The sequence below is a fragment of the Odocoileus virginianus genome, chromosome 1 (assembly GCF_023699985.2).
Source record: "Odocoileus virginianus isolate 20LAN1187 ecotype Illinois chromosome 1, Ovbor_1.2, whole genome shotgun sequence".
NCBI lineage: Eukaryota > Metazoa > Chordata > Mammalia > Artiodactyla > Cervidae > Odocoileus > Odocoileus virginianus.
In genome coordinates this window covers 59695298-59719421 of record NC_069674.1, presented here as the reverse complement: position 1 = coordinate 59719421, position 24124 = coordinate 59695298, and the positions used below count along the sequence as shown (strand labels likewise).

Below are 24124 nucleotides of genomic sequence, written 5' to 3'. Positions count from 1 at the left end.
AGTAAAATTTTATACTAAAAATCCATAGTACATAGTTTCCTGTAATGCCCTGTCCTGCTTATTGGTTTACTTTTTAAAAAATTGGGTGTAGATCTAATGATTCAGATGATATGTAGGTATCTACTTATGTTCTAAATTCATTTTCCTGTAATTTAAAAAATCTGGAACACCTTTCCAGGGAGTCATAATTACAGGGGATTTTTTTTTCCCCCCAACTTCATCTGGGGATAGGACTTTGGAGTGTCCTGAAAGGGCTGTAGGATTAAACAGAGTCATTCCCCTGTATTATATGAGCTTTCATTTTGGATTTTGACTGATCAGCAACACAATAGTTTGCCCAGGACCCACCTTTGGGAAGGAGTTCCAGTTTTCCCTGTCTTTGAAATGTAAGAGGAGCCTTTATCGGGCGCTCAGCTGGCAAGGAGATGTTTCCTTCTCTTCACCTGCCTCCTTTTTGGGGGTAGATTATTTCTTGTGAGGAAGAGACATTGTTTTTGCTGAAGTGTTGAGGATGCGGAGTGGCCCCTTGTCACCGGCTTAGCACTCGGGGCAGGAAGCACAGACATGGCCAGCAGCACTGTCCCGCTTGGAGTTGATCCCAGATGTTGCTTTCTTCCAAGTGTTAAATTATACAGATTATGGATGGGATTTATTTTCTTGATTTCTCTATGTGCCAGGTCACAGCTGGGGTGCTGGTATCGATTAGATCTTCTCTTGCTTTTCTCTTGCAAGCTGTGGGCAGAGGATTAAAACACACTCTGGGATTTCCTGGAATGGCAAACCGGATGTTATCAGTCAAGTGTTTTGGGCTGAAGCAGACACCTCGCCTTTGGATGGTTGTGATTTGGTTGCAGAGTAGGGGATGTAGATGGGTGAGCACACATTTGGAGAAAGGTGGGATGAGATGCGAGGTGAAAGCAGAGGGCGGGGATCTGTTGTGCTCATTTATGCAGTATAATACAGGATTGTTACCGTCTTTTATTATTAATTTTTGAGCATTTGGCTTATGAAATGCTTAGGTGTTTTTTAGACTCCATCTGTTACATGTGTGTGTGTATGGTGAAAATTTTGCAGGGATTCTTATGTGTGGACTTTATTTTTCACCACAGAAAGGACTATTTGTAGCTGCTTGTACTGAGCAACTAAAACACACATGCGCTACAAGTTTTTTTTTTTTTTTAATAAACTTGGTTACTGTATGTGCATTTCCTTCTAGTTTTTTATAAATACTCAAGGAAATTTATTTTATGGGCACAGATGTTTTGCTGATATTAGGTGTAGTAGAAATCAATTTCCATATTCTTTGATATAAATTGATCTTTGTAACTTTGCTTGAAGTTTCCATGCACATTGTATATTTCTAACATACTTATCTCTCACTATCTATGAAAGAATTATGTATCTTTATATATTATTGTTTCAGTATCAAGCAACATACTGTAAATATGGATAAAATTACTTAAATTTCATACCTGTAGTGAGGTGTATCAGAGATAGGATACACCTTTTCAAACCTGATGTGTGGGTACTATCCCCTCCATTTAATTGATGAATGGTCTTAAAACAATGCATACTTGGTCATATATCTGTAAGTGTACTAGGGTATTAGACAGGTATACTGATTAAACTAGAGTTCTGAGTCGTAAGGAACCTTGTCTCTTTGAAACATGTTAATAGGCACAATTGTAGACATATTTTATCTTGGGAGAGTCTGTTTAGCTCTTGGTCTTAGTCAAGACAGTGCTTGCTGCCAGCTGTGTGACGTAGGGTAAGTCACTTAACCTTCCAGGGTCTCAATACACCTGGGGAGAGTCGAAGAATAGCCAAGGTTTTTCTCGGTATTAATTCTGTGGAGTTCTTCCAAACAAGTGTGTCCTTTGGTTAGGAAGATATTTCCATTGTGTTGAGATTGTTATGAGAAAGGCACGTTTGCTGTGACACATCCCACATGGTTTTCAACTAAGATCACAGGTAAGCAAAAGCTACCTGGCAGGCTGCCAGAACCAAGGTGATTCGGGCTGTTTGATCCTCTCTCTCTAGCAGGAACTCAAAGGGCAGTGACTAAAACATTCTTGATCACCCCCTGACAACTTTCCTCACGCCGACTATCTGCCTTCCGTATGTTCTCATCTGTCGTAGTCCCCGTCCCCCCCTTAAAGTGATGGGAATTAGTCACAGAGAAAGTTAGGGCCATTGCAGGTCTATTTCTACATTCATTTGCTCAGCAGGCGTGCGTGAGCCAGTGAGCCTTTGAGAGCTGCAAACTGAGCCCCTCACCCAAGCCAGATGGTTTACATTTGTGAACCTGTTTAGGCTTAGAGGGGTAATGTGGGCTGGATTGATCAGTGCAAAAAAACCCCTAAGGCATACAGGAAACAAAACTCAGAACAAGCTGATCTGAAGGTCACAGATATCCTTTAAAAAAAAAAAAAGTGTCATCATACTCATATCACTGAGTCCTCACAAACATTCCTGTCTTCCATTTATCCTAAAGTGATTTTTTAAATCATCTAAGTAGGAATTCAGGTCTCCTAGGTGGCTCAGTGGTAAAGAGTCCGCCTGCCACGCAGGAGATGTGGGTTTGATCCCTGGGTCGGGAAGATCCCTTGGAGAAGGAAGTGGCAACCCACTCCAGTATTCTTGCCTGGAAATCACATGGACAGAGGAGCCTGGTGGGCTACAGTCCATGGGGTAAAAAAGAGTTGGCCATGACTTAGTAACTAAACAACAGCAAAGTAGGAATTCTGTTCCTTTTTAAAGTCCCTTCTATTTTAATGGGGAGAGGTACCATCTCTTATTTACTCAGGATCTTTAGAATGTCTTTTTCTTCAGAAGCGTGATTTATTTGTAGCCTGTGTGGAAGAGTTATGAGGGAGTGTACCTTTCCTCTTAGCTGTTTTCAGTTTGTTAGCTGGCAGTCTTGAGATGTTTCTTATCTTGTGGTACCATGATGTGTGCAGATAACATGTGTAGCTAGCTAAAGACGTGCTACCTGGAATTGTTTGTGGCATTTAGAGACTGGTACAGGATTCTAAACTTTCAGTGGGAAGCAAAGAGCAGTGATTTGTACTTGCAAGTAAAGTATTACTGAAGGGCTGTGCAGACAGTGAGGTGGCAGCCTACATTCATGATCTGGCCTCCTGTGGGAATAGCCTGTAAACATTTCCCCCTTTTGGTCATTCTTATAAGTGATGATTCTTTCACAAGACCCCACGGTGACACTGAGATGCTGCCTTTCTTCTTTAGTCTTATTTTTTCCCCCAGAGGCTGTATAGTCAGAACTACAAAGGAGATTATAAACATTTCAAGAAACTTAAGGATTTCCTGTCTCTAGCTCCATTTTTTTTAGGAGACTACATTTGCAGAATTATCTTTGATACAGTATGTCCAAGTTCTAGCATAGTCATTTTATGTTGTGAACATATACAGCCAAGAAACATTAATCTAACTCTAAGGAAACCCAGCCATAATGCTGTAATCTTAGCATATTAATACAATGTTTTATAGTTAAAAAGATGTTGTGAAATTATTTTATTTGAATGTACTCTCTGAAGTAGAATACTTTCCATTTAAGAGATGAGGAAACAACTTCACAGAGATTAAATGACTTACAGGCATGCGTTGGAGATATTGCAGGTTTGGTTCTAGACCATTGTAGTGAAGCAAATTATCACAATAGAGTGAATCACACACATTTTTTGGTTTCCTAGTGCATATAGGTTATGTTTACACTATATTGTAGTCTTTTAAGAGTGCAATAGCATTATGTTTAAAAAACCATGTATATACCTTAATTTAAAAAGAAAAACAGCAATAAATAAATAAATATAAGAGGGAAACCACAAGCCATCATCTGACAATGCAAGGTTGCTACAAACTTTCAATTTGTAAAAAATGCAGTATTGGTGAAGCATAGTAAAATGAGGCACTTTCCATCAGTGGATTTTGACATTGCTTAACTGTCATCCATAATAGGAAATTCATTTCCTGATTCCAGCACCACCCTACACACATATAAGTGAAACAATATTTACTCATACTTTCTGTGATCTCCTATTGTTTTTCATTTAAAACATACATATATACAGGACTCAAATCATTATGTTGTACACCTGAAACTAATAGAATGTTGTATGCCAGCTATACCTCAATAAAATAAATTTATTTATAAACTTAAAAAGACTGTCACTAACTTTACTTAATGACTCAGTGGGTTCTCACCAATAGTTTGAATGGCACTGCTTTAGATGCCTCATTTGTGATACAGGAAGGACTGAAATTTAGGCCTTGTTGGGTTTCTAGATAAGTTCATTCATTATGTTGTTATTTTTTTACAAATATGTATTTGTATTTAAACTTAGACTTTAATCATACTTTTTTCTTATAATAAAAGTCAAAGTTTGTCTTTTTATATAATATTTCTCATTAACTATGAAACAAGTATCCAAAGCCATCACATGCATTGCATGAATTGTTTCTTTTAGGCGAGGTGTGTCTTTCTGCTAGGGTCTTTTTGACAAAGGCTGGGATCAACTGCATAATGACCAATTTTAAGTTTTTATATATATATTTAATTTCCTTTGACAATGATCTCTGGCCTCTATAGCAGAAGAATGAATCTAATGAGCTATTAATTTCTTGCCAATTGAAGGGTTACCCACACCATTCTTTTCCATCCTTTTATGTATTGCTGATCATTATTAGAAGAAACAAGGCAACTCATGTGACTTGTTTTCTTAAAAACAAAACTGGTAAGCTTATTTGGTCAGAGTATATATAATACTAAAGAATGAAGAAGTAATGTCCCCCAAGCTATTTTTATTTTGGCTTCCCTGGTGCTCAGAGGTTAAAGCATCTGCCTGCAATGCGGGAGACCAGGGTTCGATCCCTGGGTTGGGAAGATCCCCCAGAGAAGGAAATAGCAACCCACTCCAGTATTCTTTCCTGGAGAATCCCATGGACGGAGGAGCCTGGTGGGCTATATTAGTCCACGGGGTCGCAAAGAGTTGGACACGACTGAGCGACTTCACTTTCACTTTCTATAAGTGTACTTAAGGAACAACTGTTTTACTCTTTGGCATTTAAAAAAATGTGTGCTAAGATACACTAGATATTTACCAAGTAAGAATCACCAAAAATATTGTTAATGCCTTTTGGTGACAGAATTGCAATAAAATTGATATGCAGTACCCTACTGGTTGTATTAAATATTAACGTGATCCTTTTGGAAATGAAGGTGTATGTATATGTGTGTGTGTGTGTATAAATATGTAAAATAGGCTTTGTGGAGCACTTGCTTTTCACCAAGCTTTGTTCTGAGAGCTTCTCATGTGTTTTCTGTCTAATCCTCGTGACGGCTCCATAAGGGAAGGTTCAGTTTTCATTCATTTTACAGGAAACTGAGTCATAGAGAGGTTAAGTAAGTTTTCTAAGGTCATGCAGGAAGTGGTGGAACTAGGATTGGAACCTCAAAAGTCTTAGAGTATGCTTTCTTAGCCACTCTGCTGTATTGTCTAACATGATGGTCAAAAGCAGGAGCTTGAATCAGTAATTCCACCCCTCAAAGTTCACATGAAAAAAAATCAATAGTGGCAAAACACTTTATGGCAAACACTTTATGCAGTTATTCCTTGCCATGTGGTCTGTGAAACAACATCAGTTCCAATATAGGAATAGTTGAATCACATTTGATTATCAGCACAGCAGAATACTTATAGTCATAAAATGAAAGAAGTCCATAAATAATGCCATTTCTAAAATACATTCCAAGAGACTTCTCAGGCAGTGCAGGGGGTGCAGGTTCCACCCCTGGTCAGGGAGCTAAGATCCCACCTGCCTTGCAGCTAAAATACCAAAAGTAAAACTGAAACAACATTGTAACAGATTTAGTAGCAACTTTCAAAATGGTCCATGTTAAAAAAATAAAATACATTCCAGGTACCTAGTGTCAGGTGACAAAATAAGTGAAACATAGATAGTGATTGAAATTCCATAAAATGCATAGCATTATAGAGAAGATGGTAGTTAATGTGTAGCATATAGAGAAGATGTATTCAATAATTAATGCACAGGTGAGAGTTGTTAGAATATTAAGATTACCAGCAAATTATTTTTTTAAAAATTCCTCCTGTTTGGAGATATGAGCATTATGCACCTTTAAAGCATGCACATTGTTCCTTCTGGATGATGGAGGTGACATAAAGGTGATCTAAGAAAGATTATTGCAGTAGATGAGGTTAAGAGATAAGTTCCTGAACCAGGTGAGCAGTCTTGCATGGTGTAATGTGGATAAATCTAAGATGTTTGGAATATGGAAACAACAGAGTTTATCACTGAATGTGAAGAGTTAGGGGAAGGAAGAAGTTTAGGATGTCTTCCTGATTTCTGGCTTGAACAAGTTGGGGAACATAGACTGTTGTTGTTTAGTTGCCAAGTTGTGTCCAACTCTTTTGTGACCCCATGAACCGTAACCCGCCAGACTCCTGGGTCCATCTAGTTTCCCAGGCAAGAATACTGGAGTGGGCAGCTTACCATTTCTTTCTCCAGGGTATCTTCCCAACCCAGGGATTGAACCTGAGTCTCCTGCATTGGCAGATGAGTTCTTTACCACTGAGCCACCAGGGAAGCCCCAGGTGAACATAGGTGCCATTCAACAAAAGAGACGTTTTTGCAGGGGGGACTGGTTTATAGTTTATAGGATTAAGAGTTTTGTTTGGCTTCCTAGAGTTGGCCATCCCCATCAAACATTCAGGTGGCAATATCTGCATAAACAAGAATAGGAGAGAGGTTATAGACCAAAGAGCATGATTTGAGAGTCATTTGATTTAGGTGTGAGAACTGAAGTGATCCACTTTATTAATTGTATTGATTTTGATTATGTAGTCTGCTTGTCTAAGTTTTAAAGTGATAGAACCTCAATTTTCCAAAAGCAGTCATCTCGAAGCACTTTATTAATACAGATATCTGGGGACTATAAAATAAGAATGATTAGCTGTCATGTACAGTTGGTAGGAAGCTAGATTTCATGGTTTTTTCTTGCTTCCCATTGGTGCATTGCCTGGGTAAGGCATAAGTTACTTCTGTTTCTCTGACAGTTCTTTCTGAAGCAAATGTCTCATGCCAGATTTTGCATGTTTGTAAGATTTCCCCAGTAGGATGTTGAAAAACAGAAACCACAAACAGTATTTCAATAAACATGATTTATATATCCCTCAAACAGCATCTAAGTGTATACACACATCTGGAAATGGGAAAATGCTCAGATACCCAAAGCAATATATTTGTGCATACAGACTGTGTGTGTGGTAAATATGTAATACATCTTAGGAACCACAAGGTCAGATTTAGAATTCTTAAAGTTACACCACTGTACTCCTGAAAGAATATGTGATTTGAAGTGAGGGATTCCAGCTTAAGATAGCTTTATGTTCCTTTTCCCTAATGTAGCCTGTCATAACCTCCCACTGAAATACTGCTAGATGTACACAAAGAGGCAGACATTAATGATATTAGAAATGAAGTCTGACAGAAAACCAACTGCCAAATTCAGGAGCAATTTCTCCAAGGCAGGTGCAACTACATTGTGAAAACCAGTTGGTGGCTTCCCTCTGCTTTCCCTCCTTAATAGAGAAGCTTCAGGGACCTCAGTGACCTGGGCAGGAAGACCCATTGCCCCTCTCTACTATCACCAGGTTGGAGGCCAGGTCAATACCTTCAACATGGAGTGTGTCCTTTACCACCTGAGGTATCTCTAGTCCCTCTCATTCCATCTCATCTTTGTATGAGAGATGACCTGTGTGGAAGCAGCTGGGACCGGAAGGTGGGTGGGTGGAAAGGAGTCTTTGAGGACACCATTTTGTCTTTGACAGGTGTACTATGGCCTTCATACAAAGTGTGCTTTCATGGGCACCTTTGAAGTACTGCAGTAACAAGGCATGCTGGATATTATATTGATAGTTCTGCTTGCAGTCTGTTGGGTACAGAGGAAGAAGCGATGGGATAAGAGATAATCTCATCTTAATTGCTGTAAACCATGGTGTGGTTTCCCTGGTGGCTCAGACCATAAAGTATCCACCTGCAATACATGAGACCTGGGTTCGATCCCTGGGTCAGGAAGATCCTCTGGAGAAGGGAATGGCTACCCACTCCAGTACTCTTGCCTAGAGAATTCCATGGACAGAGGAGCTTGGTGGGCTACAGTCTGTGGGGTTCCAAAGAGTCAGCCACGACTGAACAACTATACTTCCACACTTTCACACAATGGAGGGCTTCCCTGGTGGCTCAGATGGTAAAGAATTTGCCTGCAATGCCTAGAGAATTCCAGGGACAGAGGAACCTGGCAGGCTATAATCCATGGAGTTGCAAAGAGTTGGACACGACTTAGCAACCAACAGTTTTTCATGGTACCGGATGACTTATCACCGGGAACTTGGATTGGAGCGGTGTACCTCTTCCAGGAAGGAAGACTTGAAAATGGGACTGAACATACTCCTTTATGTTTAGCCCTGGCTTTGGTATTGCAGGGAAGTTCAAGACTCAGGTTGTATCAGTCAGGATCACATCTGTGTCTCTATCGAAGAAGAAAAGCAACTAAATCCAGAAACAGGCATCTGTCACTCTGTAATGAACTAAAACATGGCTGCTTCTCAGCTGGGAAGGAAGAGAGAAAGCATGACATTGGCACTTCAGAAGGCTTTGGGAAATTGCCAGCCACACATGTGTATTTGTTTTCCACCCCCATTCATGACCCCTGCGTGTGTGCCAGAAAGAGGAAGTTGGTGGGATTGAGGCTGGTGAGAACTCTTCTGGTTATGAAATTTGCATGTCTTCTTGGGTGAATTTGATAACCTTTCCTCCCCTAAGTTGTGAACTGCTTTCTTAAACCAACCAATTTATTGTTCATTTTATGATAGTGTTAATTGGGCATTTTAAAATTAAAGGTAATCTATTATTGTTTTGTTTTGTTTTGTTTTGGCTGTGCTGCACAGAGTTTGGAATCTTAGTTTCCTGATGAGGATTCAAACTTGTTCCCCCTGCTTTGGAAGTGTGGAGTCTTAACCACTGGACAACAGGAAAGTTATTTCTGTAAACATGTCTCCCTGAGATCTTTAAGCAGAAATGTAGAGATTAGGTGTTTTTTTTCTCCAAAATGAAAACGATCATCTCTGCCTTGGTGACCAGGGGTGAGCATGTTCGGGAACATGGGCATATATTTGTGGGTTGTTGTTATTGTTTGGTCACTCAGTAGTGTCCTAGTCTTTTGCCACCCCACGGACTATAGCCTGCCAGGCTCCTCTGTCCTTGGGATTTTCCAGGCAAGAGTACTGGAGTGGGTTCCCATCTCCTCCTCCAGGGGATCTTCCTCACCCAGGGATCAAACCTGTGTCTTCCTGTGTCTTTTGCACAGCAGGTGGATTCTTCACCACTGAGCCACCTGGAAAGCCTGAATGTGTGTGAGGCAACTAAAAATAGCCCTAACCCAGGTCCTGGAGAAAACAGTACTCACTATCCTGGGGAGAGGAAGAAACCTGTTGGCCTTTCTCGAAGGATGTCCAGAATGGGTTGAGGAGTCTGTGGGGCTTCCATAATAACAGGCTTAGGGTTTAGCCAGACTCTCAATGAAATAAGAAAATTCAAACATGCATAAGCAGTTCTGTAAAGAGCCAAAAGAAGAAAAATGTCTGAGAGTTTTCTCCAGAAATGTGAATGATGAACACTAACAACAAAGTATGAGGATTCCTGTAAAAACTTCGCATATGGATAAAAGTTAGCCCTTAGCCCCTTCCTCAGTTTTTTCCCCTAGGAAAATCATATTTGTATTAATTGCATCCTACATTTCATTTAATATTGCCATTCGTAGTTTATATAAATTGATTCAGAAAACCAGCCATTTATGTTCTTGGCCCCAAGTTAGAAGAGGAAATATTATGTATAAATTATGTAAAAATTATGGTAATGAGTCTTAAAATGAGAAATTCGAGAAGTGAAGAATTGGGACACAAAGTTACATATTACAGTGTTGTTACAACCCATTGTTACCATTGAGAGGTGGCATTTTTTTAGACTTTCTACTTTTTAATAATTTTCATAAATTAACATGAATTTCTTTTGTAATCAGAAATAATTATATGAACTCTTTTATAAGCTGAGCATTATTTCCTATATAGAGTTTTCCTTTCAGGATTAGAGGTTAGACTGGTGGAAATCGAGTCTGGAAGGCCTGAGTTTAGTTTGTCATTTATACCTGAAAATTTTTCTGTTTTGAAGTGAAAAAAAAAAAAGTTTCGAAGTGGCTTTTCTTGCTCTAACGTGTTTGATTACTTGTGATGTCGCTGCTTTGTTCATTTCCCAGTAGTCACAGAACGGTGTTTTCAGATGGCTGTGGGGTACAAATTTTGGAAAAGAGCCCCAATTCCTCTTTGACAAAGAGCTTCAAACAAATTTGTCTAAGATAAAAAATACTGTTCTTTCCCAGAAGTGTTTGTTCAGAAGATGAATGTTGATGTCACTGCTCACTTACCATTGTTCTGTAAACTCTCCAGTGAGAATGTGGGTCCTGGGATAGTTTATGTAAGAGAAATTGATCAATGTAGAGGGTCAAGAACTTGAAGAGGTTTTATTTGGCCATTGTGGGGGATAATTGCTTCTTTATGGGTTTATGGACTGGATGTTTGTTGTTGTTCAATCGCTCAGGCATGTCCGACTCTTTGTGACTCCATGGACTGCAGCATGCCAGGCTTCCGTGTCCTTCAGCATCTCCTAGACTTTGCTCAAACTCATGTCCATTAAGTCGGTGATGTCATCCAGCCATCCTCTCCTCTGCCGTCCCCTTCTCCTCCTGCCCTCAATCTTTTCTAGCGTCAGGGTCTTTTCCAATGACTTGACTCTTTGCATCAGGTGGCCAAAGTATTGGAGCTTCAGCTTCAGCATCAGTCCTTCCAATAAATATTCATGACTGATTTCCTTTAGGGTTGACTGGTTTGATCTCCTTGCAGTACAAGGGACTTTCAGGAGTCTTCTCCAGAACCACAGTTCGAAGGCATCAGTTCTTCGGCCCTCAGCCTTTTTTACTGTCCAGCTCTCACATCCATACATGACTACTGGAAAACCATAGCTTTGACTATACGGACCTTTGTAGGCAGAGTAATGTCTCTGCTTTTTAATATGCTGTCTAGGTTTGAATATTTGTGTCTCTCCAAAATTCTTATGTTGAAACTCTAACACCCAGCCTGGTTGTATTTGAAGAAAGGAGGTAATTAAGGTTGAATGAATCATGAGGGTGGAGCCCTGTTCTAATTGGATCACTGTCTTTATAAGAGACCCTAGAGAGCTTGCTAGCTCTCTCCAGGAATTCAAGCATGCATGTACCTAAGAAAAGGCATGTGAGGATATATAGAGAAGGAGACTATCTGTAAACCAGAGAAAGAGCCCTCACCAGAAATTGACCAGGCTGGACCTTGATCTAGGACTTACAGCCTCCACAACTGCGAGAAAATAAATTTCTGCTATTGAGCCACCCAGGTTATTGTATCTTACTTCACGTAAAGTGAAGTCGCTCAGTTGTGTCTGACTCTTTGTGACCCTGTGGACTGTAGCCTACGAGGCTCCTCTGTCCACGGGATTCTCCAGGCAAGAATACTGGAGAGGGCTACCATTTCCTTTTCCAATCTTCCTATGGCAGCCTGAGCTAATACAATGGGTTAAAGCAGTTTTAGGCACTGTAGGAAGAGGAACAAAGAAAATAGAAGCAGAATCCTGGACCTCTGTGTAAGACATGTCGTCACGGTAGCGCTTTTCTGTGGTCTGAGCTCTAACTCCCTTAGTCTGCCCTTGGAAGCACAGAGTTAATTGAGTCACTGTTTGATGATGTTTACCAGTAACTCCAGGAATGTGTTTATTTGAATAATGGCATTTATGTAGAGTTGCTCATAGCATCTTAAGTCATTAAATCACCTTGGGTTCTTTCAAAGAAACCAGTAAAAGTAGGGTCTTGAAATGAGTCATTTCTCCCTGCTGTAATTATTTATGAAAAACTTGGGTCAATAAGTTTAACTGTCTGGGTTAGCACTTAGAACAGGTCATTGAAGTTTTACCATATTGAAATTTGGTTGGAGACATCACTTCACGTGTACTTTGTTTTTGAAAGGCCTGCCTGATATAGTACATACCAAGTCCCTGAGGGGAATAGATGATATTAGGTAATTTTTTTTTTTTCCATTTTCTGTCCTTAAGTATGTGTTTCCTGGTAGCAGATACTACATCCTGTTAAGAGTTTGTCACATTTTTTTTTTCTTTAGTGATGATAAGTATAAAGGCATATCCTGTGACACATTGATGGAAAAATTTATTGGGTGTGCCCACTGTCTATGAGGCATTGTGCTAACTTTATGGGGGCATATGAATAGGTATAGAACTGAGTCCCTGGACAAGTGAAGAAGCTAGAAATATTTCTTAGTTTTCTATTTAGTTTTCATAAAACATTTTTTTCAAGGTAGGTGTTATCTTTTTTTTTTTTTTTTAATATTTACTTGGTAATGCTCCATGCTCAGTCACTCAGTTGTGTCCGACTCTGCGACCCTGTGGACTGTATGTAGCCTTCCTGGCTCCCCTGTCCATGGAATTTTTCATGCATGAATACTGGAGTGGCTTGCCATTTCCTATTCCAGGGGATCTTCTCAACTCGGGATCGATCCCATGTCTCTTGCATCTCTTGCACTGGCAGGCTGATTCTTTATCACTAGGACCACCTGGGGAGGCCCAGGTGGGCTTAGTAAGGCAATGTATAAATATATCAGAGAGAAATTAGTGTGAAGCTTAAGACATATTTTCCCTTAAGCTTTAAAAGGAAGATAAGGACTCAAGATGGTGATGCTATTCACTTGTGAGCCTTAGGAAATAGCCCCGAGGAGGGAGTGTCTCATATCCTGGATAACTCAGAACTTATCCAGAAGAATAGAAGGTTCATTTTAAGATATTCCCTGCACAGTGAGTCACCAGCTGCTGAGACTGTCCAGTATAAACACCTGAGTGGAGCTGTACTTTAAATAGCTGGAAAACCTTCTTCCTCTTCCTTCTGGGTAATTTCCACTTTCCCCTCCCCCCAACCTTGGACTCATTCTTGTCACCTAAACAATGTTAAGTATCTTGGACAATGGGTTGTCTTTTTTTGTGATTTCCTTCTAAGACTGGGCCGAGGAAGAAAGATGGATTCAGTATTAACTACGAGTGGGTGCTGTGTCCAACTTAGTCACTCAGTCTTGTCTGACTCTTTGTGACCCCACGGGCTGTAGCCTGTCAGGCTCCTCTGTCCGTGGGACTCTCCAGGCCAGAATACCAGAGTGGATTACCATGCCCTTCTCCAGGGGATCTTCCCAACCCAGGGATCGAACCCAGGTCTCCTGCATTGCAGGTGGATCCTTTATCATCTGAGTTACCAGGAAGAGTGGGTAGGCAGGGGAAAATCCAGCCTCAAGGTGCATGTTTTCCAGCAGTTAGGCCTGTGTGATTGGTGCCATGTATGCACACTGAAGCCTTAGCAAACCTAGAGGGCAAGTATTTGTTCAAGGTGACTGACTGAGATTCGGATACATAGTCCAAGTCTGAAGCCTGTGGTTAGAATCTGGAGGCCTAGCCCCTGGCGTTGGGTTCTGTGGACAGTGATGAAGAAATTGCTCACTATGCCTTACTAGTTGTATAAGATGCTGGCTTCCGGTATTATATGAAATAAGTATCTGCATTGTCTTCTCACTTCAGCCTTAGCCTCTGGTGGTCACGGTCAGCCTCGTGTGCTGCTGTGATGCCTGCCTGTGGGTCGGGCGTGTGGAGCCCAGTGGTGCTGCAGGGCCTTGAGGTGGGTCAGGAAATGGCTGGGTACCAGAAGGTTTGGGGGAAATACGGGGGCCGAGAGCCAACCACCAAACAAGGTTGCATGATAGGAAGGAAGTAAAAGTGTGCATCTGTGAGTGAGGATGGACCTCGGCGAAGTGTGACCAGGACCAAGGAGGAACCCTGGAGTAAAATGCAAGTTGTCAGTGATGGTGGGACTCGAAGAGAGAGCTAGCTGGGAGGGCGAGCTGATCAGCATTGATTGGAACAGCCATGGAAGCCCTGGTCTTTGAGGCTGATGGTTCTGATATTGGAAGCTCTTGCTTTGCATGGACCTGAGCCCCATCCGTGCTCAGAGAAGCCTCATCTTGCTGGGCTGAGGATCAAATGCCATGAGCAACCTGGGTGTGCTGGGTAGGCACCCCTTGTGTGGACTACTGCAGTAGGCTCCTCATTTGTCGCCTACTTGTAGTCCCTTCTTTCTCTAGCACATGCCTTGCGTTTTAACTGCAAATGATCTTTTCTCTAGGCCAGATTTGTTGTACTTCATTTGGAAACACAAAAACAAATACCTGTAATGTTTCCTGTGCAGTCAGGATAGAATCCAAAGTCAAATGCACATCAGGCCCTTCGTGAATTGGCCCCCACCCACTGTCCAATCCCGCCTGGGCATTTCTTCCTCCCGCACCCTGAGCTCCATGCTAAGGGGCTAGGTAGAGCTTTTCAGGGGTGCTGAGCTGCGTCTGGACTCTTGGTCTTTGCACTTGGCTTGTACTCAGCCTGGCTGGTCCATCCTCCTTCGGATCTTTACCTGAGAACCTAACTGGGGTGTCTCTTCTCTAAAAGCTCCTACATCTGACTCCTAGCAGAAACGAAAACCGCTCTTTATTCCACATCTGTGCCTGCAGCTGCCTCTCCCAGGGCTCTTGTTACTACTGTTTGAAACTGTCTACCCCTGCTACAGGCTGGGGAAGCCCTCGATGCTGTTCTGTCCATTTGATTTCCCTGGGGGGTAGCACAGAGCTAGCTTTTAGTAGGCTCAGTAAGTGGTGAATCAATGAATAAATGGTATTCTAGTCCATTCAGGCTGCTCTGACAAAATACTGCAGACTGGGTGACTTATAAACACCAGCAATTGATTTTTCACAGTTCTCGAGCCTGGGAGTCCAGTTATGGTGCCCACCTGGCTGGGTTCTGGTGAAGGCCCTCTTTGGGGTTGCGGACTTCTCATTGTCTCCTCACATGGTGGAAGGGATCAGGGGCTCTCTGGGGTCTCTTTTACAAGAGCACTAATCCCCTTCATGAGGACAGGGTCTTCATGACCTAAGCACCTCCCAAAGGCCTTGCCTTCTAATACCATCACATTGGGCATTAGGATTTCAACCTGTGGATGTAGCAGGGACACAGTCCTTGAGACCGTAGCAATGAGTTCGGTGGAGGAGGGGGAAATCTAAGTTCACTGTGTCATAGTTTCTTGTTGAGTTTATCTGTCAGGTTGTCCAGAGTGTATGATCAAGGCTCTAAGGAGAAGAGGTCAAACAGACTAATCATGGCCTGCCCCCTACATCCTACAGGGCCCATCCAGAGGAGACAATTGCCAGAGAAGTGACAGAATTTGTCAAAAGTATGTAAAATTACCTACAGAAATTCTGAAGCATGCGACATAGTTCTGTTTGTTCTGTGACCATATAAAATTGGCATCCAAAAATCCAGATGGAGAATAAAAACCAGAAAGCTGTGAGTGCTATTTCATAAAGAAACCTACTGCTAACCGCTGAACTCCATGAAGACAGGACTGGATTTTTCTTCCTGTTGTATTTTCTGTTCTTAGTGTAATATTTGCTACATAATACATTATAATTTATGATAAACTATAAAAATAAGTTCTATTTGAGCCAGTATGTGAGTGATAGCTGCTCAGTCATGCCTGACTCTTTGCAACCCCTTGGACTGTAGCCTTCCAGGCTCCTCTGTCAATGGAATTCTCCAGGCAAGATTACTGGAGTGAGTTGCCATTTCTTTCTGTAAGGGATCTTCCCAACCCAGAGATTCTGCATTGCAGGAGAGTCTTTACCATCCGAGCCACCAGGGAAGCCTTTGAGTCAGTATGGACAAGTCTAAATTTTTAAGAGTGTTTATCAGTCAAGTAGCATGGCTTGGATTACACTTAAATACCAGAAGATGCTCGGGCATATCTGTTTTTACATGCTCTGGTCACCATGTTCCAGTCAACTGTAGATAATTCTCTGGCGAACAATGTATCTTAGACACTCTTAGTGCTTCTTGCAAGTTTGGGATGCTTTTCCAACTTCTAAGTGATTCAACTTTGCAACAAAAATTTCCTACCTCTGCTTTTTCAGAATAAGAGTATCCTGAGATTGCAAGGCAAGGCAAGCTCCTGTCAAAAGACAGAAACAAAACTGTTATCAAATATGCAATTAGCCATTGGCAAGAAACATCATTTTTCACTCTGCTGTGCAACAAAAACAAAATATAGAGATATGTGGCATGTTGAAGAGAGAGACTACAGTTATCACTTATAATTTCCTATTTAAAATTTTTGTTTTCATGGAAACAGCCTTATTCATTAGAACTTTTTATTAGAAGCCGTCTGTCATGTCCCATGTGTTGTATTGTGGGATGTGCTCTGCACAAGGCGGCTGGCTTTGGGAAAGTCTCTGCTGGGAAGGAGAGGTGTCCTCTTTCTGGTCTGCATAGTGGAGTGATGTGGGCTCACAGGAACCCTGATCAGTGTCCTCACTGACTGATTTGATGTGTATTTGTGCATGTATCCTCAGTCATGTCCAACCCTTTGTGGTCCCATCGACTGTAGCCCACCAGGCTCCTCTGTCTATGAAATTTTCCAGGCAAGAATACTGGAGGGGGTTGCTGTTTCCTACTGCAGGGGATCTTCCCAATCCAGGGATCGAATCTGTGTCTCGTGTCTCCTGCATTGGCAGGTGGATTCATTACCAGCTGTGCCACCAGGGGAGCCCTACTGAGCAGATAAATAATTGAAAATATAAATTTATTAGGATAAAATGTTGATTTTATCGATGTTAGCTATTGAGGTTCTATTTAAGAGCTCATTTAAGAAAAAAAACAAAACAAAACAGGATAACCTTACTCCGAAAACCAAAATTTGAAAACCATTGACATAGCAGAATTTTTTGACATGAGACTGGAGTATTACAAGTAAATTTCAGTTACAACAGGCTTCATAATTCCTGTCAGAATTCTCTTGATGAGCTCACCTCTTTCTGCTTTGATTGGTGGTAGAGAGAAATCTGGTTTGGGGTTAGGAATTATCATGGAATTATTGCATTTTCCAGAACACATTTGCCATGTGGCACAGTTTGCACCATTTATATTGATGTAATAAAGCCCTTCCTGTCTGAAAAAACCATTTGATACCATCATGCTATAAATTACATACTTAGAAGTTTGTCTTATGAAAGTAAGAGCTTAGGGTTCTAATTTTGGTTCCTTCATAATAATTGTCTGAACTGTAGGAAAGCATTTCTCTCTTAGGGCCTCTGTAAAATTATAGAGTTGGATGAGGTGGTTTTCAAGTTTGCTTGAAATTCACTGTAAGTTAATTTCCTTGGCCAGTCATTTGACTAGATATCAGTGGACCTATCTGGAATATTCTGTATCTGAAATGTTTTGGTTTGTGTTTAGGTAACTGAAGGTGAAGCGTATGAGATATTTACTCTTTGTAGTGGTCTCTTCTGCCAGGCAATTTACTGCCTGTGAGGCCTTGTGTGTTTCTTGATGCTCTTGGGCAGTTCCCTATGGAATTTGGTTCTGTGAACTTGGCAAGTGTTTATAAGTATCATATAAAAGCACTCTATTCCCCTACGTCTTTCTGTCCCTACTAAGGCATTGCCAGGTTTATTAACATACTCATTTGAATATACTAAACTCCATACTCCCTTTCTGAATTGCAGTGTACCAATTCATAGAGAGCATATTGGTGGAAGAGGTCAGATTTGGAAATAATTTATTTAGGAAAAGCTTCTTTTCTTTTTTGGATATGAAAAAGGAGCTCAGGGATGGAAATGCAATATTACATTTAGCTGTCAAAAAGAAAAGAATCATCTTAGATCTTATTCCACATTGAAATTATAGCACTCACAGATCACACTATATAAAATTGGTCAGATTCCACCAACTGGTTGTGATTACTTCCCTAATTGGAAAAAATTAGGACTATTAATCATTGTGACACAAGGCAAAATGTCATCGTGGCATGACAGTCTTATTTTCCACCTGAGAAATGGTGACTTCTGAGGGCAGAACCAAACCCTCCTTCCCCCACTTTCTCTTCCCATTTCCTTTCTGGCTGTAGCTCTCTGCAGTAGATCAGACAAAGACTTACAAAAAGGCAGAGGGCACAGGAACAGAGGAAGAAAGCGTTCCTTTGTTTTGTATTCCACAGAAACATCTGTGAAAATGAAAATGGGGGAGGGGAGGGAAGACCTCCCGAACCAAGGAAATGTGACTGTTACACAGGCATTTAAAATTACTGCATGTAGCTAATTGACAAATAGACAAAGTCTTCTTAAGCATGGGGACATCAAAATGACTGAACTCTGAATTTTCCTTTTATTACTCCTAGATGCACTCAGAAGGGCAATGTTTGAAGCAATTTGCCAGAATTTTCTTATGAGGATAATAATTTTCTTAGTATAGAACTAATTATGGTTGTAACACATGAATTATTTTGGTATTGAGTTTTGTAATTTCTTAATGTTTTGGCATACTTAAAACTTAACTTGGGCAATTGCACACTGCACATTTTAAACAGGATTTAGAAGAAAAGGGTAATTGACAAATGCTAGTCTGTCTCATGTTTAGCTTTTAAAAATATAACTTTTTTCTTTAGGCATCAATATTAACTTATATTAGCTTTCTTGAAAAAGAGAAACAAGCATAAGTATCTGTTGAAAAAAAAGTGTAATTAGAGACCACCTCTGCCTCCCCCCCCCTTTTAATATAATAATAGCATTTTTGCTGTAAGATTTCTGTTTCTCTAATATAAGCAGCTTCTTCTATATGTCCCTAGAGTTTCTCTCCCCCTTCACAGAATTCTTGCTGCTCTTTAAAGAAGGTACTAACCATTTTGGTGTCTTTAATCTCTCCAAGAGGGAAAACTATTATGACATATTTGGTGAACATCATGTTCAAATACTGTAAACTTCCTTTTCTTTTTTTTTGAGTGTCTCACTAAGCACCATGGGACATTTCTTGTATTTATATTTCCTTCTCAAATACTAATGTTAATTTGGTGTCAAATTGTTGATGCAACATTTTCTGATGATATAGTTGATTACAGGCGGTACCTTGCTGTTATAGTAATAGTGAACATTGTGTCAGGCCCCATGCCCAGGTTGTGTGCATGATATTTCATTTCATGCTCCTGACAATTGCATGATGTGGATACTGTTCTTATTATTGTTTGTATTTTTATAAATGAGAAAACTGAGGCACTGAAATGTGTCAGAACCTGCCCATGATCTCAAAAGAGGTGTGGAACTGTAATTTGCTGTCATGCCTTTACCATACTGTTAGTGTCTCCCCAGTCAGGTCTTTTTGCTCATTTGTTTTGTTTTGTGTTGGTGGTGGTAGTGTGGGACTGGAGGCTGTCAATTACCCTCAAGTTAAACTGTTGACAAAAGGCGTAGTTATTATTGCAGCATTTAATTGTACTTTTTTTTTTTAAAAACAGGCAGGTCCCTCGGGATAAAGGGGTGTAGGTAGCTACTGACACAGAGCCAAGGCTAATGGTTGGACAGCTTGTGACTTTGAAATCTTTGCATTGGGTTGGGCCCTTGACCATCAGTTCCCCTTGAGAGCTCCCTTGATGTCCTAGAGAGGTTCTCCAGACCAACTCAGCCCATCACTGTCACAGGGCTCAACAGAAGCGTGGACTGAGACTCAGCTACTTAGGGAGTGTTTGCAGGAGCCTGGGGTTGGAGCATCCCTAGGTGCGCTGGTGAGATGGCCCCTACATCAAAGTGACCCCTTCCCTCAACTGCCGCCAGCGGTGGCAGGCAATCTCCCACCTTGTGGTAGTCGCCATTTGCCAGGTGATGTGTAAAAGACTAGATGCCACTTAGGAAAAGCAGTTTAGGACTGTGCCGTCATAATGTGGGAAAGGCAGATTAGGAAAGTAGAAGTGCATAACAGTGGAGACCTGCTGGACCTTTGGGTTGGGTCGGGGGATCTGGGCAGTATCAGGGAAAACTAATTATAAATCATTGTGCAATTATTGCGGTCAGGCTGAGTGTCTCTTTCATTTCAAGTGACTTTTACCCCAGATAGCTGTCTGAGGGTGACCCATGTTTGGATTCCCTTGTGAATTCTTTGGGCCTGATAGACTGAATGTGACTTGACTGCTTACGTCCTAACTTCCCTGTGTATAAAATAGTAATACCCTGTTCCATTTTTGGGGGATTTTTAACTATTTTCAGTGCTTTCTCACTTGTCTTTTCAGATCCTTTTAGCTTCCTAGAAGGTGGCTAGGAGGGAGCTACTCCTCTTTAAAAAATGAGATGGTGAAGTCACAGCAGATGAAGTGACCAGTGGAGCATAAATCAAATTTCATTGGTCAAGACAACCCAGATCTACTGTGCATTTGAAGAACTATCTCAGTTTATCTCTCTGTGTACTTACTTTACACCGCTGTACAATGTCGACTGTCTGCCACATGCTTTGTGCATATATGTGTCCAGACAGTGGATCCAACCAGAACTTGATGGGTGGCCACCATCTTTGGATGAAAACACCAGCATGAAGCCTGTACTTTGCTGCTGCATCCACAGACCAACCTCAGCACCATGCTGCAAGTGGTGCAGCTCTGTAGTACAGTATTACTGGTGACCTATAGATTCTTTGGGCTTGCTAGGTGGCTCAGTGGTAAAGAATTCGCCTGCCCATGTGGAAGACACAGGAGACAGATTCGATCCCTGAGTTGGGAAGATCCCCTGGAGGAGGAGATGGCAACCCATTTCAGTGTTCTTGCCTGAAAGTCCCATGGACAGAGCAGCCTGGTGGGCTATAGTCCATAGAGTTGCAAAGTGCTGGACATGACTGAGTATGCAAATGGATTCTTTATCATTTTTACAGTCCATGTCATTTTTTTTTTAAAAACATGTTAAGGGTCCTTTTAAGGGAAACTAATGGGAAGCTTTAGTTTCTTGCTCTGTAAACAAGGCTAGTAATATCAGCCTTGCTTATTCAGGGGGTAATTATCATGATCAGGTGAGATCATTCTTGTGAAGCTGTGTACATCATAAAGTGCTTTACAAGCTTAAGAAATTATTATGGACGAATGACCCTGTGTTCAAGAAGAAAGTCCACACTAGTTAGAGTAATTGCTCATGATACCATCCATATTCGCTTCTCTCAAGACCCTCTACAAGCCCAAAGGGGGAGGTGTAGGGGTCACCCAGATGTTTGTGAAGGAGCAGAAAGACTTCTAAGGTCCCTTGGGAAAGACCTGGCTCACACTTCCGGGAGCCAGTGTCCAAGGCATGTGACCATAGAAAGAGAGTTCTGCTATCAGGAAGGAATCACCAGCTAATCTCCAGGAATCAGCTGGGTATTGATAAGGAGGGTCAGTGACATATTGTCTGGAATGAGCCAAAACAAAGATAGTAGCTTGCATCTTTAGTCTCCAAAAAAAAAAAAAGGGAGAAATGAGAGACAAGTTGGAACACATGCTTTACTAAACCTTAAGTCAGTTGACGTTAGCCCAGATGCTAGTGTTTCCTGCACAATGCTCCTGTATGAGGCTGTAGTGGAGAGTACATTGCACTGTGAAGAAATTGCCTAAAGCAGCACCCACAGAAAGTGCCCACTGATGATGCAGGGAGGGAGGGAGGGAGGGAGGGAGGGAAGGAAGGTTTGAAATAGCCTGTTCCTGCCCCGATGTATTAGCAAGTGATGGTCACCCATGCAGCTATATTCTTGGGATAATCACTGGTTTACAAGGTCTTCTTTTACCAGGTGCTGTGCTGGTGCTGTATTAACATGGGAGAGGGGAGGGATTTTGGACCTCAGGAAATTTACTCCTCCATTCAATATGTGTTAGGTACACACACTAGGCGTGTGCACTGTGCTGTGATTTCAGAGGTAAAGAGCGAACTCCAAGGAGCTCAAATCTGCATGGACAAGGCAGAGAAGTGATCACTGATTGTGGTCCTGGGAGAGGCAGGTATGTCCAGAGGAAAGGCCCCTTCTGTCAGGGCAGGCAAGTGTCCTGGAGAAGTGGTATCTAAATAGAGTTGAAGGAATTGCAGGAGGTTACGAAGTAGAAGAAATATGGGAATGAAATGGAATAAGTAAAGGCAAGTAAGCTAAAGGTGTGTGTGGAATGACTGGGAGTTGCACATAGGTGCATATAAATTATATATAAATTATTATCATCTTAAAACTGCTGCATGTAGCTGACATGTTGCCTTATTCCAGTTTAGATCAGTGGCTCTCAACTTGGCTGAATCACTCACCCCCTTCCCCTACTCCCAAGGGTGTTTGGAAATGTGTTGTTTTTGACAAGTATTTGAGAAGTCCTGGTGACTTTCACTGGACAGGGCCAGGGATGGTACATGCCTTTAGAAGAAAGAACTCTCTTGTCTCAAATGCCTATGATGTACTCACTGTTTGCAAAGCCCTCGTAGGCTTCATCTCATGAGGTCACAAGTCAGTGAGTATGTCTACTGTTAATCTTAAGACACAAAAGTCAAAGTCCACAGCTGGTAGGTTATTAGTACGGTCTGGAATGCTTGTTCCATTACTCTCTTATGTTTGAAATTGCTTTTGCTGTTTCTAGTTTCCATGTTTAATTGCTATTCTGATTTATAAAATTCTAATGCCTTATGTTGCCAGTATCTTTGTTAAGAGCAAGCACTTATTTTCTTCCTGTTCCCAAGTGGAGAACTCCACTAATGTAACAGTCTGTTTCTTCTCTGGCCCTTCTCTCCTTCCTTCCCTGCCTGGTTTGACTGGCAATTGGTTAGCCAGTTTGAGCTTGGAGACCAGGGTGCCTGGCTCAATCCTTCCTGTCCCCGGGGGATCTGCCTTCTGATTTGTGAGCTTAGTGATGGTGCTGGAGGCCTGCATGTTCCTGACCTAGACTCAACCTAGGGGAGTGTCAGCCGGGTCCTGCTTACAGTAAGGTGGTTTGTGTACTGCATAATGGGAGAAAGTGGCGTTTGGAAGCCAGCCAGAACTCCACTGGGCCCCGCCAGCTGTACTGGGACCCAAGCAGTTGCTTTTGCTCATTTGAACAAGGCCATTGTGTAGAGTGGTGGTCCTGTTGCACAACCCCAGAGGGCACCGTTGTGTTCTCATTGTGGTCTGTGTCTACTGTTCTGGGTCTTGTATGCACTGCCTTGGTAGTGAGCCAAAGGTCTACACACTCAATTGTGTCCTTCCCTGTGGTGGTAAATGTCAGAAGCTGACATTTTGATCCCCATTGGTTTGACCTGCTTCCTCTATTTCTCCAGTGGATGAAAGGGACGCTGTGTATATATATATACATATATCTGGTCCTTTAGTTTCCTTAATGAAATGAGGTTTTGATGCTCTGTGAGATCTAAATTTTGTTTCTCTCACTTGCAGTTTATACCTGCTTATGATTACAAGTTTATAGTATTGAAGAATGTAAATCATGAAGCTGAAGTCTCCCTTGACCTTTTTTTTTCTCTGCTTTCCTTTTTAGAAGCTATCATTGCTAATGGTTTGGGGTAGAGCATCAGATCCTTTTCTGTTCTGTTGGTGTATATTTTAAAAATGTGATCAGTATATTTTAAAAATGTGATCACGTTATTTTCTGTGGCTTAAAAAAGATCATATCTGTTCATGTAAGTATACATTATAAATCTAGCTCTTTTATAAACTAATATATTTAAAAATTTATAATAATCATAACTATAATACTTAAATTTGAGGCTTACTGTGTGCCTGCACTGTTGTAAGCATTTTTTTGTGTATGAGAACAACCTTATAGGATGTGTACTGTTCATAATGTTTTTTAACTCAAGAAACTGAGGCACAGAATTCAGGTAACTTGTCTAAGATTATGCAGAACAAGGGTATAAAACTGGTATTTGAAGCCAGGTGGCATGGCTCCATAATGCATGCTCTTAAATATATTTGACAACATATGGTATCAAATTCAAAAAGTGCCAAATATTGGTGATACAGAGATAGAGGTTCCCATTCATTTCATCCCTGTAATCATGCGTCCTGTTACCCATTCTTTCTTTTGTTTAGTCCCTGGAAACCACCATCT

General features: G+C 41.3%; 1 protein-coding gene across 2 annotated transcripts in view; it reads left to right on the top strand.

The window, feature by feature from the left end:
- DOCK4 (dedicator of cytokinesis 4) overlaps nt 1-24124 on the top strand; it is a 470931-nt gene that overhangs the window by 1267 nt on the left and 445540 nt on the right. The gene's annotated exons all lie outside the window — the stretch shown is intronic.